General features: G+C 47.0%; 1 protein-coding gene across 8 annotated transcripts in view; it reads left to right on the top strand.

Moving 5' to 3' along the window:
* Positions 1-218: 218 nt before the first annotated feature.
* ATP2B4 (ATPase plasma membrane Ca2+ transporting 4) overlaps positions 219-17,384 on the top strand; it is a 162,828-nt gene continuing 145,662 nt past the window's right edge. For 5 of the 8 annotated variants that reach the window (XM_081865330.1, XM_081865326.1, XM_081865333.1 and 2 more), the window contains exon 1: positions 219-369. The gene's annotated coding sequence lies outside the window, so the exon portion shown is untranslated. Of the gene's footprint in view, positions 370-620; positions 827-1,085; positions 1,338-17,384 lie in introns of those variants that run through there. The other 3 variants (XM_081865328.1, XM_081865327.1, XM_081865329.1) reach the window with 3 other exon arrangements.

Below are 17,384 nucleotides of genomic sequence, written 5' to 3'. Positions count from 1 at the left end.
TAGCCCTCCATTGCTCCTGCTCAGAGTTTTATCTCTCTCCCTACATGCGGGGAGGGGTGGGGGCAGTCGCGCGGGCGAGCAAAAACCCTCCAGGGTTCTTCAAGGAGCCGCATCTCCCTTCCTCCCCCTTAAAAAGCTCCGAGGCGTCCGGGCTTCGCCTGCTCCACCTTAAGAGAGTCCCTCCTCCTTTGGAGAAGGGCGGGCGGGGGGCGCGAGTCTGGCCGGGCTAGGCAGTGGCGTTGCCATGACGAGCATTTTCTTAAGCTCGCGCCGCTCGGAGCAGGAGGGACTCGACTCGCAAAACGCTGGATTTAAAAAAGGGGCGAAGAGGCAGCGCGGAGACCGCGCCGAGGAGCCGCCTTCCCGCAGGTTCGTGTCTGCGCCCTAAGCGCGCCGCCTTGTCAGGATCCCCGCAGTCTGGACTTGGGGCCGTTTCCCGCCACTCCGGGGTGGATCCCGGCTCGCTCCAAACTTCGGGAAGAGCGAGAGACCGGCAGGATCCGGAATCGAGCTTCGCAGGGCTCTCCCCCACCCCACCCCTTTCAGATCTCCTCCTCCCTCCCTCCCTCCCTTGGAAATCCAGGGGGTTTTCCCAGTCTGGGAAAGGCGGGTTGGCTGGAGGCGGAGGAAAGGCAGCTGCGAAGCCGCCTTGGTCTCCGGCGCCGCGCAAAGCCGTCGCGGATCCGGGTGCGGACGCTGCGAGCAAGCCGAAGCCGCCACGCTTGGAGCGGCTGGGTGGGTTCTCGGGGGCCGGAGCCCGCCGCTCTCGGAAAGACACCCAGCGCGGCAATCTCGCCGCCTGCTCGCTTACAGACGGGCGCCCAAAGTAAGCCAGATCCTGCGGATCTCTCCTTCTCCCGCTTTTTTGCGCTTCGCCCCCGGGGCCTGGCGAGGGGGACGCCAGCCCTCCCCCCGGCAGCCTGACTGGGGGAACAGGCAGAGGATGGAAAAGTGTTGCAAACATATTTTCCATGCCCGCTCGTGGTGCGCTCGGTCCGCAGGAAGCAAACTTGGGAGGAGGGAGGAGATGGAGCAGGAAGGCAGATTTGGGTGGGGCGGAGCGGAGCCGCCGCTTTGCATGGGAATCGCGAGGCGCCGGGAAGAGATCGGGCTCGGAAAGATCCTCCGTCTGGCCGGTTTCTCGCGCAGCCCCCAGGAAGCGGGGTGGGAGAGTGTTTCAGAGTTGATTTTCATTTCTCCATTGAATTTGCACGCCGCCCTTCATACGGAGATCACAGGGAGGTTCGTAATGCAAACCGGCTGCACAAAGTGCATAATAAAAGCAACAGTTTGTCCGCCTATAATTTAGCGATGGAAAATCCGGGGCGCTCCTTGAGGTCAGTTGGTTGGTTTTGCTGCTTTTCCTTTTAAGAGTGTGTTCTTGTGCGGAGCAACGGGGCGTTTGCGGAAATCCATTAACGAGTATAGTCGGCGTCTTGTCTGTAGCTATAATAAAGCTGCGTGCCTGTTGATGGTGGGGTATTTTGTTTTGCTTACAACTGTAACATGGTTGCTCTGTGGGTTTGCTCATAGACTGCCTTAAAAAAAGAGAGTGCAGAATATCTTGTTTCCCAGCCTTTTATCTCTCTCTTCCCCCGCGATGTTGAAACTGAACTTAAAAAAAGAGAGAAATCCTTCCACCACTACTCTGTTGCATGCAGAAATGTTGGCAGGCGCTGTAACCGCGCCTGACAGGCTTATCTTCCTGAATCGCCGTTTCAGGAATTCACCCCCAACATTACAACACTCCTCTGTTAGCAAAGGTGGTGGTTAGAGGCCGGGCGGGGGGGGGTGGGGGTGGGAGGCGCGGGAAGGAGGGCTGAATTCCTGAAGCAATTTCGCCCGTGTGAGGGGAGTGTGAGAGAAAGACTCATTCAACGGATCGCGGGGGCGCGCAAGGGGAGTAAAAGAAAACGAAAGTCTCGACCTCTTGGCCAATCCGTAGTAAAAGGCGCGCGGGGTTGAGCGGGCGCGCAGCCAGGGCGCGCGCGCTTCCCGGGCAGCGCCTTCCTTGCACATGGGGCCCCGATCCCGCTCTCTTGGGGGGTGTTCAACATTTCTTTTTTTTAAAAAAAAAGAAAAATCAGGGGAAGATGGCAAGCAAGTTAGCAAGCGCGAGGGGCGGTCTGTGCAGTTCAGAATGCCAGATCCGAACCTGTAGCCTGCCTGCGTGGTGTGTTTGTGCAGCCTCCTGGGCTTTTAGCACAGTAACCTGATTATTTACCGGGTCGGGAGCACAATACTGGGTCTGTGTGTCACCGACGACGACCGTTTAGGCGTTTTAATTTGAAAACGGCGGCGTGGGGGGGGCGGGTTGGCTGGGCCCCTCCTCGCTGCTTGGCGGGGCGGGGGCGCCTGCTTGGCGCTGACAAATGGACTGCTGGAAGCCAGACGGACGGATGCAGGAGGAGGAGGGAGAGCGGGGGAGCTCGAAAAATGCCAGCTAATCGGTCGTCTCCGAGGGGCGCGGCAGGACGGGGAGAGCGTGCCCGGCCGCCCCTCCTTCCCACCGCAGGTCCTCTTCCCGGCCCGCCCCGCCGAGGAGGGCTTTCTAAGGGTTTGGCAATGGGTGTTGCAAAGCGGGGCGCCTGGAGGAATGTTCTGCTTGCCACTGCGGAGATCGGCCGAGGAGGAGGAGGGGGGTGGGCTTCGTGCGGGGGAGCGGCGGAAGGAGACTCCCCGCCCACGCTGCGTGGGTGGGTCAAGGGCAGCAGGACCGGACACCGGGTGGTTCTGGCGAGTCGGGAAGAGCTTGCGTTAGTGGGCATGCCAGAAGAAGGGGGGGGCACAAGTTGGGGGCCATGGCCGCATAGCGCGCCAGCAGGTGAGGTTGGGTGGGGGTGAGAGAAAGTAGGAGAAAGGGCACGCTTGTGTAACTTGTTCCGCTGCTTCGATGCACCCGTGCAGGCAGCGGAATGTGCCTTCCACACCCATCCCATGCCCCAAACCACGCTGGGCTGTCTTTCCGCCGCCGCCCCTTGTGTTGCTAGTGTGGCGGACGCGCGCACACACAGAGAGAGGAATTAACACTCACGTCTCCCCGCCGCACATTATTCAGAGTCGCTTGGATTAGAAAATCCACGTCTCTCTTTAGAATGCGTTAAAGGGGGGGGGGAGCGGGGTAGGCAGGAGTGACATGACATTTTCCTACTCCTTAACTCCCCTAGTTGTGAGAGTTCTGTAGGAATCCGCGTTAAGCAATCTAGAAGAGGAGGGCGGGCGTGTGTTGTGGAGGAGGAAATGGAAGTAAGTGTGTGTGTGTGTGTGTAGTGTTTATATAGCAAAGCTTTTTATTTCCAAGTGGCGTTCTGTTTTCTGTGTCCCCCACGAAGCATGTTAGAGTCAATGTCCTCCCATCTTTCTTTATTCAAAGATTTGGGGAGGGGGCTTAGAGGCAGCAGCCACAAGTAACTATTGAAGAGAATTCCACCCCTCACCTCGCCCCAAAAGGTTTAAGGCTGCAATCCTTTGCACGTTTACCTGGAAGTAAATCCAATTAAGCTTATTAGGATTACTTCGTAGTACTCTTGCATAGGATCCTGGTGTGTGTGTGTGTGTGTGTTTGCATGGTGTTTTCCGCACTCCCCAGAGATCTCCCCTTTCTCTTCCTCTTCCCTCCCCCTTCCGAGCAGCTGACACCAGGGACTCCTCCTATGGGTAGCTGTGCAGAACCCCTGCAGTCTGACACAGTTGGTAATCAGGGCTGCCAAATGGCTGTAGCAGATGGAAGCACACCCTGTTCTCCCCCTCCCCATTAGCGGCAAGGCAATCCTGTCTTGACTTTTTGCCAGTCTCCTGACAGGTGGGGGGGGGAGCACAACCTCATTTGGGGGAAACTCCCATCTGCTAGTGAATTGTCGCTGGGGTAAAAATGGTTTTTGTTCCTCCTGTTGCCTCCCTTCCCATTTCCTTTCCGAGTGTGTCTTGCTCAAGAGGAACCTCCACTAGGTGTTGCTGGCTTTCAGCATCCACCATCCCTGTCCATTGGTGATGCCAGCTTCAGCTGATGGGTGTTAGATCTGGAGAGCTGCAGGTTCCCCATCTGTGATCTCAGACCTGTGTGCTGCATTTACCATGCCTTAGGAGGGCCTGCCTTAAATAGAGCCCAGGGAAGAGAAGCGTTGCAGCATGATTTTGTTCAGCAGCTAAAAAAATAAAATAAATCTCTGCTTTCTCTAAAAGTGCAGGAAGAGGACTTTTTAGCTGTTTCTGTTGCCTGGTGTGAATTCAGGGTAACGGGCAGCCATGGTGCTTTGCATGGCGTAGCTCAGCCCTACATAACACCACTCACTGTGCAGGGAGGATAGAGGAGGGAAAGCAGTAATGTGTGCACAATACAAAAAGCTGCCTTTTGAGAGCCTCAGTCCTATTGTTAGTGTGTCCAGCCTCCAGAGATCTTCCTTGCCCAGGCTTTCCTGTGCTCTTTTAACTGGAGTTTTCAGGCACTGAAGGAGCCTCTCGCAGGTTGCAGTTCACATCATGGAACCACAGCCCTCTCCCAAAGTGGGGCAGTAATTCTATGGTAAAGTTGGAGTGCAGTGGGGCAAGGCTGGAATAATGAAGGCTGTCGCAAGCCAGAGTGTGTGCAAATCTAGCCTTAGAATTAAATGAAGGCTATTACAAGTCAGAAAATCAGAATGGAGGTGCAGTGACAGAGCTGGGAGGAGAGCCAAGAAAGGGTTGATTAGCTGAAGCTGTTGAATACTCAGGTGTAGGATGCTGGTTGCCTTAAAGGCTTGGAGGGAACTTGGGGAGCTGAAGCTATTCTGCAATATGAAGGTCTAGTTGAGAAGTATGACTCAGGGTTGAATTGCAGCTCTCTATAGGGTAATGCTGCTTGATTTTCTTTTCAATGGGGTTTTGATGTGTTTCATTAATTTTACTTCCCTGTTTGCACCAGCCTGTCATATTAAGGGAGGGAGGGAGGGGGCAGAAACCCACAACATCGGGGTGAATCATACTCTAAGCCCCATCATCCACACACCTATGAATGTTTGTGGGGGGGAGGGAATGATCTTTTACTATATGAAAGCGTTGGGTCTGAGCGTTGTTGAATATCTGGATTGAATCCCCACCACCTGCACAATATCTCCTAAATGTCATCTTGTTGTTTTCATTCACTATGCAAAACAGCAAAACAAACCCCTTCCGTGCAATGTTATTTTTAGACATAAGTAAAGGTGTGAAATAGCGAGCAGAAAGGATTTGATCAGTCTTCTGCAAAGCCACTTGTCAGCAAGCCAAGGGCAAGGAATCTCCCCACTCCCTGCAAGTTAGAATGCTCAGAGTACAGATGATTCTGGCTGCATTCAGATAGCAGTTTATTCCATTTTCCCAAAGCTTCCCCAAGTGTTAAATTCCACATTATATTTCAACTTCCACATGGCATAAAAGCCACTTCCAAGAAATCTAATGGAACATAGCACATGTTTTGTGTAACATTTCCATGTTACTTGACTCCAGGAAAAAAAATACCTGTTTGCAGCCTCCATAATCCTCAGAATTGCAGGATTAAAGTGATAAAACTTGGGGCTCCATACTGGCGAATGGTTCTTTCCTGCTCTTATCATGAAGGAACGGAAGCATGCATGTGCAAGAAGAGTGGGGGAATTGTTCAATGTTGTTGCCACACCACACCAACTGGTTTTATTATTATTTAAATCTGTATGCCACTCTTCATTTGTAGATCCCAGGGTGGTTCACAACACAAAAATGCAAGATAACAAACACACACAAATAATAAAAACCAGAACAAATAACCTTTCTTCCCACAACACATTTAAAAGGGTATTGGAAGTTAATCAGCCGAAGGCCTGGTTGAAGAGGAACATATTTGTCTAGCGTCTAAAGGAGCCCCTGAACCTCCCTAGGGGTAGCATTCCACAAACTGCAGCCACTGCAGAAAAGGCCCGTTCTTGTGTTGCCACCCTGTCCACTCGTATCTCTAGAGTGATTTTGATAGTCAAGTTTTTTCTGGCTATAATCCATCACCTTATAATGTTCTCCATCAGCAAGCTGCCAACAGAAGACAGTCTGTTATGTTCCTTAGAAGGGCCTTGGATTATGATCTCGAGGTCCAGGTAAGTTCATATGGGGAGAGGCAGTCCTTGCTGGTATATTGGTCAAATAGAACATTAGAAAATGGGACAGGATCTCTAGCATCATAGCCAGGGAAACTAATGCAATACAGTGGTATCTCGGGTTAAGTACTTAATTCGTTCCAGAGGTCCGTTGTTAACCTGAAACTGTTCTTAACCTGAAGCACCACTTTAGCTAATGGGGCCTCCTGCTGCCGTACCGCCAGAGCACTATTTCTGTTCTCAGCCTGAAGCAAAGTTCTTAACCCAAGGTACTATTTCTGGGTTAGCGGAGTCTGTAACCTGAAGTGCATGTAACCTGAAGTGTATGTAACCCGAGGTACCACTGTATTCCCCACATCTGAATGCACCCTGTATGTTGCAGCCTCATCCCATGGATATTCATAGCCTAGCGTAGTAGCAAAACTAGCAGGAGCTGCAGTTCCTCAATAGAAATGGAAAGGCATCTGCATAAGTACCGGTATATCTTCTGCATCTAGTGCCTGCATGGAATATAACTTGTGGTTCCCTTGGTTTAGGTTTTATAGGTTGGGTTTGAAACACACCAGCCGCGCTATGGGTAGTGGGTCATTCTCTGAAGTATAAGATGGCTTTGAAGTTAGAACTCCTTAGTCCTCTGAAGAAAATACAATAGCAAGCTGTGTTTCCAGGACTGTGGAGTGTTGGTGAGCTGGGATTAACATTTTACTTCCCTCGGTTTTACACTTGAGCTTTGAAATTCACCCAGATAGCCTAGAGGGTAACACAAATGCCCTCTTTTTCTCTCTTCCAGGAGGGTGTGACATCCCTCCACAAAAGGGATTCCACCTCTGTTTGAAGAACTGGGGAAACTGCTCAGATCTCAAGTCTCTCACTGCTTTGTGGGAAATCTGAGTTAAGCCGTCAAGGGAGCCAAGAACAAACGTAATGGTGCACTCTTTGCCTTGATCTGTGGCACAACAATAAGCTTCACTGTATGTTGCAATTCTATCTGTGTGAGAGAGATACCAAGCACTACAGTTTGGAAAACCTTTCTGTCAACCTTCTGTGTGCCAGTGGTGCAGCATGGAGTGTTTAGCTGGCCTCCTATTTCAAATGCCATGCATACATTCACTTGATAAAGTTGGTTGTAGGGTGTCTGTCACTATGACATCAATTCACACATTTTTTGGGATAGTTAACTGGCTGGCTGTGCGAGGGTTGTAGAACATACATCAGCCACTGGTGTTTTCGTCTTGTTTGTATACAGTGGATGCTCGGGTTGTGAACGTGATGCATGCGGGAGGCACGTTCGCAACCCACAGCGTTGTGTCTGCGCATGTGCGGGCTGCGATTCGGCGCTTCTGCACATGCGCAAAATGCAATTTTAGTGCTTCTGCACATGTGAGATTGCCGAAACCCAGAAGTAACCCATTCCAGTACTTCCGAGTTTCGGCGCATCCATAACACGAAAACGTGCGACCTGAAGCATCTGTAACCCAAGGTATGACTGTACAGTCTGATATTAGCAAGGAGAAGGCACAATCCCTAATATGCCCCTTTTTTCTGTTGAATCATCAATTTCCCAATTTTCCCACAGAAAAGCATGTGCCTCATGAATGAGATGCAAAATGGCACAAGTACTGTTTTAGTGAATGACTTGGATGGAAGCCTTGCTTTATTCCTTATCCCATTCTTTCTCTTTAATTAGTGAAACATTTATTTTTAAAAACTATAGAGAAATAGCACCTGTTCACATGGGGTGCTTCCAGATGACCTGATTACTGAACATTTCGTTCTGATTGGTTTGTGGGGAGGTTAGAGAATGTTGTGTTCAAGCAAGTGTTACCCCACACACTCTAGCGCATTTCCCTCTCACAACCCTCATTGCAGAAAGTCCAGTCTTTTGGGAAAGCTAGCTTGTTGCACCAGCCCTCCCAGTCAACTAGAATTCTGCAACTGGGTCCCACCTGAAAATAGTGATAGTCTGGAAATGCCCGGAATGTCTTGTGGATTTTGTTTTCCTGAAGTAAAAAATTAATGTTGTGCACAGCTGAAGTTTGATCCTTCCCATCTCTTTTGGGGGGCAGGGTGTTCAGAAGAGTGCCTCAAATGCATCACTTATTTTTGTTCTATGTATCCTATCCTTCCTTTTTATTCTATGTACCGGTATCCTATCCTTCCTTCAAGGACCTCAGACAAGCACTCCTCACCACAACCTTAAGATGGAATTGAGAGTGAACAATCTGACTGACTTGCCTGAGGAGCATCATAGCTAAGGGGCATTTGAATGAGGTTTCCACTTTGAAGCCCAGAAGTCTAGCTTCTGTATTATACAGAGGATGTGCAGCCAACAAAAAATACCTCCTATTTTAGAAAACTACTTCCATGGAGAGCATAGAAAATAGTCTTCTGCCAAGTCAGACCATTGATTCATCTAGCACAAATACGTTGTGAGAGTGACCGACCTGGATTTCAGGCAGGGGTCTTTTGCTACCATATCAAAACAGTACCAGAAATTGAACCTGAACTTCTGCACAGGGGCAAACTTTAGTGAGGACAAAATATGGCGCACCCCCTACGTATTTATTATTTTCACAGTAATTCCTTTTGGAACAAAGTTTGTCAAAGAGCCCCCCTTTCATTGTACTCATGCTCTCAAGTACACAATTTTGCACCCCTCAGCTTGGTGCCCTGTGTGGGAGAACTGTCCATACCACCCTAAACCTGGCACTGCTCTGCATGCAAAGGATGCGCTTTATCATGTGTCATGGAAGTGCATGATGATAAATAATGGAACAACAGCAAAGGGGAAAATGACGTGTCAAAAAGTGTTGGCCTGTGCATGTATCTTAGAGTCCTTTGACATGGCTATGAAACTTTTTTGTAATTTTTGTTACACCAATGTTACAAGCTAGATTTTGTTTGTTTATTTATTTTAATTATAAGTTTATTTATAAACTATACTTATATTTTAAAATATCCATCAAAATATGGTGCTATAATTAAACATAACATTATAAGATCATAAAATACAGAACTAGCATTGAGTCAAGTTGATTGTCTAAAATGCCTGGTGAAGCAAAACATTTTCCGCAAGTGGTGTTGTTTTCTTTCTTCCTGTTTTTGTTTTTGTCAAACGTTGTTCATCCATGGTATCTAAAGGACCGGGGCAGATGGTCTAACCAAAGGTTGAAAGGCATGCCTTTACTTCTATTGATAACAGTAGCTGTGAACCCTCTTCAGGGGAGGGGCTCTCACTGTCCTGCTTGCTGTCTTGTCTCACTAAGTCTGTTGTTGGCTTGTTGAGGTTCAAGGATTTATCCTCTTTGTCACTGCACTTTCACTTGCCCCTGTAATAAATTTGGTGCCACTAAATATATCACATGGCACTGTAACAAATTGGTTTTCTACCCTTCTAGCTGTGCTGGGTCAGAAGCTTTCAGATATTTGTTGCAGTTCATAGATGAAATTTTCAAATAGAATGTAAATCATGACCCTACCTCACTGTTTCAGTAATAATAGCATACAGTTCATTATATAGTTGTTCTTCAAAAGATATATCGGTACTGCTTTTAAATGCAGAGGTCCTGGTTCTTTTGATTATGATTCATACATACTTCAGCAGGTAAGTGCATGTTTTGAGAATTACTGTTCCCATGTTGACATTTTCACAGATCCTTTGGGATGCTAGTGTACCTCCCCCTGTCCCAGGGTCCTGCTCCAGTTTTTATGCTGTCAGAAATAGCTGTGAAGCAGCCTTTAGTGAACTGCCCTGGGGCACTATAGGATGACAATGAAGCCATACAGAGTTTATCACCAATGCTGCTGCTAGGGAGGGCACTCAGATCAATTGGTCCACCCTCCTCCCTGCAGTTTGTTCTCATTTGCACTGAAGCTTCAGAATTGTTGCATCAACACCATTTGTGTGTGCAGTATCCAGTGCTGGATTTACGTGTAAGCTAAACAAGCTATAGCTTAGGGTCCCACTCTCTTAGGGCCCCCCCCCCCAAAAAAAAAAATTAAGGAAAAAAACCTGGATGTACATTTCCAAAATATAAGATAAAAAACAAATAAAATAAAACCTACATATAGCAATAGTGTTTTGTGTTGTGTAGGCTCCTTTGATGTAAGTAATGGGCCTTGCCTGCTAGCTTGCTCCCTAAAATATCACTGGTTTGCTCATTTCTATATATAGGGTGCCTTACTTCTGCATGTGCAAATGGCTTTGGTTATCCATTAGGTCCATAAATTACCATATATTCAACACAAAAAACAGTGACAAATTGGTGTTGACAAAGGACAACTGGACATATAAAGGGCCCCATTACCTTCAGTAGCTTAGGGCCTCATCAAACCTAAATCCGGCCCTGGCAGTACCAAATTCTGATGTGGCCACATACATGGTAGGGATAATTATTGGGGAGGGGGCAGAAAAGTGTGTGTTCAACTCACAGAACGGTGTTGATTCTGGATATTTTAGCTGGGATCCTCAAAAGGAGCCTTTGACCAAAGTTGGTTTCTTTCTGGTCTAAGCCTAGGCTGCTTTCAGAGGGATGCTAATGAATCACTATTCAAGTGCAATTGGCTTTCCACACTATGCAGAATATAGAACGTTTACTGTATGTTGATCCCACAAGATCCCCCCTCCCCCACATTGCTCCTGTGGGTGAAGAAGGGGAAGTTCTTGCCCCTGAACAGCCATTTGGGGTTTCAAAATGAAATGAAAACCAATTGTTTATTTCACTCTAAGTACTTATTAATTTAAGCTTGATTGCACCTTACTACTCTCTCTCTCTCTCTCTCTCTCTCTCTCTCTCTCTCTCTCACACACACACACACACACACACACACAACCTAAAATCCCAGCATGTTTAATGTTTATTTTGAATTAGCAGTGTAGATTGGAAGTGTTTAATTTGGGGGGGGGGGGCATGCTGCTGGTGCCGACTGGAAAGGTTTCTGTCTTTTTAAAATGTGCATTATAGTGTTATAGTGCTATAGCACTTTATAATGTAAGCAGGGTTTTGCTAATATTTTAATTTTTTAAAAAATAACTGGAATGTAATTTTAGTGCTAATTCAAAGATAATTTTTTTAAACGTTGGCAGGGATATAAACTGGTGCCCACTATAGCAAAGGCTACAGTGAATATGTGACAGGTTTACCTGTCTTTGAAAAGATGGAGCAGCATCACTAAGGGCATAACGTGTCTAAACATTCTTCTCAAAATCAGATTTTCTGTTGTGAGAGGAGAGAAAAAGGAAGAAGCACTGGGAAAATATATGAGGGTTGAAAGTAAAAGAGTAGAGTACAATGTCATGTGGAACACCCCCCCCCCAAATGTATGTCATATCTATATCTATGGATGGATGAATGAATGAATGAATGAATGAACGAACAATACAAGGTGATGCCACACTAAATGCCCAGTATGGAAGCAGCCCTAAACTGCTACATTCTATACCTTGGGGAGGAATTTGCCCGCCAAGGTTAGATGATAAAGGGAGAGAGGTATGGTTTAGGAAGGGATAGGCTTTGTCCAGCCTTACGCTTCAGAGAGTGAGCACTTGTATATAATATACCAACTCTTCCTCTGCGCTCTTCCTCTGCCCTGAGTGGCCATGAACGAAGCCCTTAAATACTACATGAGCAAAACCTTTCTGGGATGAAGCGAGATTGGCTTCTGGGCCTTGCTGGCGATATTAAGGCCATTTTGGGCACAGGATCAACAATTAAATATAGAGCTCTTTGCTGAACTCTCAGAAAATACTATGATAACTTACTACAATGATACACATCATTTCTTTGCCCTGGGGATGCTGGTCTGGCATAAAATCGCAGTTCCCTTACCCTGTTTTGTTAATAGTGTTCCACAGTTAGCAAAAAGATATATCTGGTACTAAGAAAAGAAATCCCAATCCTGATGGGAGTACAATCCCCGCCACACCCCCTGCATGTGCCTGCCATTTCTTAAAAATGAAAAGAGAATGTGAATCACACATTTCTTGTATTGTCTAATTTGACATAGTAAAAAGGTAAAGGTAAAGGGACCCCTGATCATTAGGTCCAGTCGTGACCGACTCGGGGGTTGCGGCGCTCATCTCGCTTCAGCGGCCGAGGGAGCCAGCGTGCAGCTTCCAGGTCATGTGGCCAGCTTGACTAAGCCACTTCTGGAGAACCAGAGCAGCGCACGGAAACGCCGTTTACCTTCCCGCCGGAGCGGTACCTATCTACTTGCACTTTAACATGCTTTCGAACTGCTAGGTTGGTAGGAGCGGGGATTTGAACTGCTGACCTTCTGATTGGCAAGTCCTAGGCTCTGTGGTTTAACCCACAGTGCCACCTGCGTCCCAATTTGACATAGTGTCTGTCTATAATATAGACACAAACACCCTTCAGTACTGATGTTTATGTGACATTCTAGCCTATCAGATGATACAAACATCCTTTTTCAGGCAGTTTATCTACTCAAAGGTTGGCTAAGCTGTGGGCTCCCATCCTCTTGAGCCAGCATGGCCACTGATAAGGACTGTTGTCAGTTACAGTGCAACAACATGTGTGGGGGCCACTGGTTAGCCTGCCTGGCCTACTCCACCCAAAACTGCAGCAATGTAGTGTAGATCAGGCATAGGCAAACTCGGCCCTCCAGATGTTTTGGGACTACAACTCCTATCATCCCTAGCTAACAGGACCAGTGGTCAGGGATGATGGGAGTTGTAGTCCTAAAACATCTGGAGGGCCGAGTTTGCTTATGCCTGATGTAGATGCTCAGAAGCACAGCATTACTACTGTGAAAAGGAATTTAGTTTTTTTATATTGCTTTCACTCTGATGGGTGTGGTGGTGAGGTGATACTCAGAACCATCTGCTATGGTAACTGTGGTGTTCTGTATTCCCCAAGCGGGGCAGATGTTCTAACAAACTACACCCTCATTTTAAAATCAACCAATGTTCAGTGCTTCAAGCTCGGTTGATATAGATTGCTCATTCCTTTAAGGTGTCAGTTTGTGACCCAGTGCTGCAGTCATCCTTCCCACAGTTCTGCTGTGCACATCTACCAGTGGAATTTAGTTGTGGTGCAATAAGGTTAGATGCCTCTAGTTTCCCCTCTGTGGGGTTAACAGCAGCTTCAAGAGGGGGGTATTTGTCGGGGAAGAAGCACAGACAAGGGTTAAACATCCCCTTCTGCTGCGCCACTGCTGTGATCAAATTTGTAGCCCCATATGACTGTGTCAAAGTAAACCCAAAACCAACAGGAGATCCATTATATCGGATCTGCCACATCATGTATAATTTGACTCTTAGTGCACAAGCCTTACATTCTGAGATTTTTTCTTTCAGGGAGTCTTGGCAAAGTTTGCCAGCTGATAACACTGCTTGCTGAGATGTTCCAGCTTTCATCCATCTCTTGTCTGATTGGTTGTAGTGGATATTTAATGGATGTGTCCCTGGAGAGTTACAGTAATACCTTATTGTTGTATTACTTCTTTCTTTTTGACAACAGTAGTCTATTACTCATTGCCACCTGACTGGGGTTGTTTCCAGGGCAGCATTTTTTCCTCCTCTGAAGAAATACCTGTGAAAAATGTTAGGTACACATATGTGGATTTCCGCATTCTAACTCAAATATTATTCTTGCATGGTTGGTGTTCTTTGGAAAGAAGATAATATGTCTGGACTAGCCCTCTGACCCAAGCCTTTCTAGGGGTTGATCATGGATTGTCACAGATGAATATTCAGGTTGCAAGAGCATTGGCTTTCAGAGCAATGGAGACCTATGCAACTTGATGAAAGCTTTTGGTATCTGTGCTTTTGTCAGAACAGAACAGAGGGGATGTATGGGTACAGCGACGGCACTGTTCAGGTGGCCATCTTGAGATGAAATGACAAGCTGTTTCAGGCTGCAGAGGTGAGCAGAAGGAGGTTTTTTAGTGGATAGGAAGAATTTACAGGCTGCCTGAGACTTTTGATCTGTTAAGTAGCATATCTCTGGCGGTGGCTAAGCATCAGTGTCCCATAGGGAGGCAGAGGGCATATGTGAGATAATCTGCACCCATAATAGTTTCATCCTTAATACTGCCTAATAATTAAATGCTTGTCCAGACCCTAAAGCAGGAGATTATATCTCCTCAGTCTGCAACAAAATTTATCAGGATTAACCACAGCGAGACTGGGCTGCTATTGCTTATTATCCCTGCAACACTGCTGCCCATATCTTTTTCTTCTTCTTTTTTCTGCTTTCTGAACATCCACAGGTGATGTTCTGATCAGGTAGAGATGCTGTGTTCCAGCTGGTCATGGGAACTGACTTTGCTGCTGTCCCTTGCCAAGATTTTCCAAGGCTGAGCTAATAAAACATCTGACTTTGATGGTGGTTTAATTAGTTGCTTTTGGCTTTAATGTCAACGGATAACAAAGTTTCCATAGGCTTACAACCCTTCCCTATATTTTCCTTTTTTAATCTTCTTTCCTTTCTCTTGTTTCTGCTTGGAGGGGAAAAGAGAGAGGCACCGTTTGGCCTCTCGCTATGTGTAGTCTGAAGAAAAGAAGGTTCTGTGTGATGCCGGATTAAATTTTAATAATGTTGATGCTGCCTGAGGATGTCACAGCCCATCGCTTCCATGAACCACGCATCATGGCAGTGGGCAGCTGCATTATGACCCCCAGTTTGCAAGGAGGCCCACAAAGGCAAGAAAGGCAGTGTTGTTTGCCCAAGCTCATCTGACAGATCAGGGGGTGAGCCAGAGATGGAACACCAGCTGACCTTGGCATATCAGAGGGGCAGCCGAAATGACCTCATCTGAATATTTCAAGTCCCCAAATCCTAACCGGTTGTTATGATGTAGGGCAGGTCCTCCACATTACAGAGGCCCGACTGATTCCATGCCGTAGGACACTCTTCCCACAGAGATTCTACAGGCATCCTCATGACTGAGTTTCAAGACATCTCTTGAAGACCCTTTCACAGTGGTACCTCAGGTTACATACTTAATGCGTTCCGAAAGTCCATTCTTAACCTGAAGCACCACTTTAGCTAATGGGGCCTCCTGCTGCCTCCGCGCCGTCGGAGCACGATTTCTGTTCTTATCCTGAAGCAAAGTTCTTAACCTGAAGCACTATTTCTGGATTAGCGGAGTCTGTAACCTGAAGCGTTATGTAACCTAAAGCCTATGTAACCCGAGGTACCACTGTATACCAACAGGCTTATGTAGTGTGTCATGGTGGTTAGGGTGTCAGACCCAGGTTTGGGAAGCCAGGGTTCTAGTCCTAACGTGATCATGAAGCTCACTGGGTGACTTTGGACCAGTCACATTCTCTCAGCCCAACCCACCTCACAGGGTTGTTGCAAGGATTAAGTGGAACAGGGAGAGCTATATATGCCACAAGATAAGCCTGTCATTTTTATTAGTGTATTTGTGGTATGTTATGTTTTATTGTACTGGTTGTTGTACACTGCCTCGATATTTTAAATAGGTTGGTATTAATAAAATTAAATGAGTGTTTTCCCATTGTCTTTGTTTCCCCACATTTGCCTTGGGAATTGAACTGATTCTAGGGGAGGAAAGGAAGTGCATGCCTGCTACTATACTTGGTTGCTTCAAGGGTGCACAGCCACAAAACACTGCTGTTCTTCAGCAAACTTAAAATGAGTGTCGGTACCAACAATGCGCTTGCGGCATTCCTCTGGAGCTTAAGAGACGTTTCTGTTCTTTCAGGTTAGGCATGAAGGCAGGCTTGCCTGGTGACCTTCAGTAAGTATCCCCTTCAGGTCAACTAGGAAAACAAGCATCCAGTGAAACAAACCAAATAACTAGGAAAAAGAGTCATTAAAAAAAATTATTATGGCCTCATGTACCAGAAATGAATCACATAACTAGGCACTGGGAGGTGGGCCAGTAAAAATAACTTTTGTGGACTTCACTGGAAAGCTGCTTGGGGGAGATGTGATTGTGCTATCAGTGCATTTCTATCCCACCTTTCCATTTCTGGTTGGAACACCCCAAATAATTTTAAACAATCAAATTTAAACTGGATTGGAAAATGCAGATGGGGGGCTGCAGATAAAATCAAAGGGAAGTGATACACAATACCCTGAGCAAAATGGTGTGTGATGTAGCAGTCAGATGGGTCATTTCCAAGCAGAGGCAGCATTAGAGCCCAACCTAGGTGTGACAGATCAATACTTGGTTCTCCTGGTGTCCTTAGCCCCCTTCATGTGTTTTTCATGTTCATGAGCACAAGGGGTGTTGGGCCCAGCCCCTGATGTCATGTGTTGTGCACTGAAGTCTGCAGCAGCGCAGATTTCCCCCATGCCATGGAAGTCTATGGGTATCATGTTCTCTGTGTGTACATCTCACAGAAATCCACACATTGATCCAGCACAGTTAGGGAAAGAGAAATAACTTGGGAGAAGAGCATCATCTTTGCATGCAGAAGGCCTCGGGTTCAATCCCCAGTATCTCCAGGTAGAGCTTTCCATATCTGAAACTTTGGAGAACCACTGCCAGTCAGTGTAGCTATTGTTAAGCTGGCTGGACCAAGGACTTTGTATAAGGTACCTTCCTAAGTTTACAACCCTGGAGGCAGGTCCAGCAGTGAAGCCCCATGTACTAGTGGAGCCCTCATGTGGGTAATACATGAAGGTCCCCCACCCCCTTATTTAAAAGCAGCTCCACACCCACACTTGGATTCAGGCAGTAGTACTGAGGGGGGTGGGTTAACCCAAATCTCATGTATCATATCCTTTATTGGCATTGATTTGTTGTTGTTGTTTAGTCGTTTAGTCGTGTCCGACTCTTCGTGACCCCATGGACCAGAGCACGCCAGGCACTTCTGTCTTCCACTGCCTCCTGCAGTTTGGCATTGATTAGCCCCACCCAAAGCTTCTGTTGGGGATACCGGATTGTGAAACAACAGATACAACAATATTTGCCTTCCTGGTCCAAATGGAAACTTCAGGGGCTGATTTTAATCAGAAAATTGGTGCAGCGGGAGAGGTTAACCCTCCAATCCAAATCGGTAGGGCCCTTGAGTATTATTAAGACTTTTTTAAAAGCATGAGAGATCCTGTTTGACAGATCTCCTGCATTGCATGTCTGTTTTGGCCCTTATATAGGAAGGATGGAGGGCACTGACTGAAGCTGTAAGGTCCTTATATAGTCTGAGTGTGTCTTAAAGAATGAAGGCATTGGCTGCCAAGACTTCTGTCACCGCATAAATGCAGTCATTGAAGATTGTTTGAAGATTGTGGATCAGCAGCCAGGATCTCCTTGAAGTCTTGATATCTCGGTGCTTTTCCCTAGCCTTGAAGCTGAATTACTGCACTA

This window comes from Podarcis erhardii, assembly GCF_964252035.2.
Source record: "Podarcis erhardii genome assembly, chromosome: 6".
NCBI lineage: Eukaryota > Metazoa > Chordata > Lepidosauria > Squamata > Lacertidae > Podarcis > Podarcis erhardii.
The sequence above is the reverse complement of the archived record's forward strand: the minus strand, read 5'-3'. Positions and strand labels throughout refer to the sequence as shown.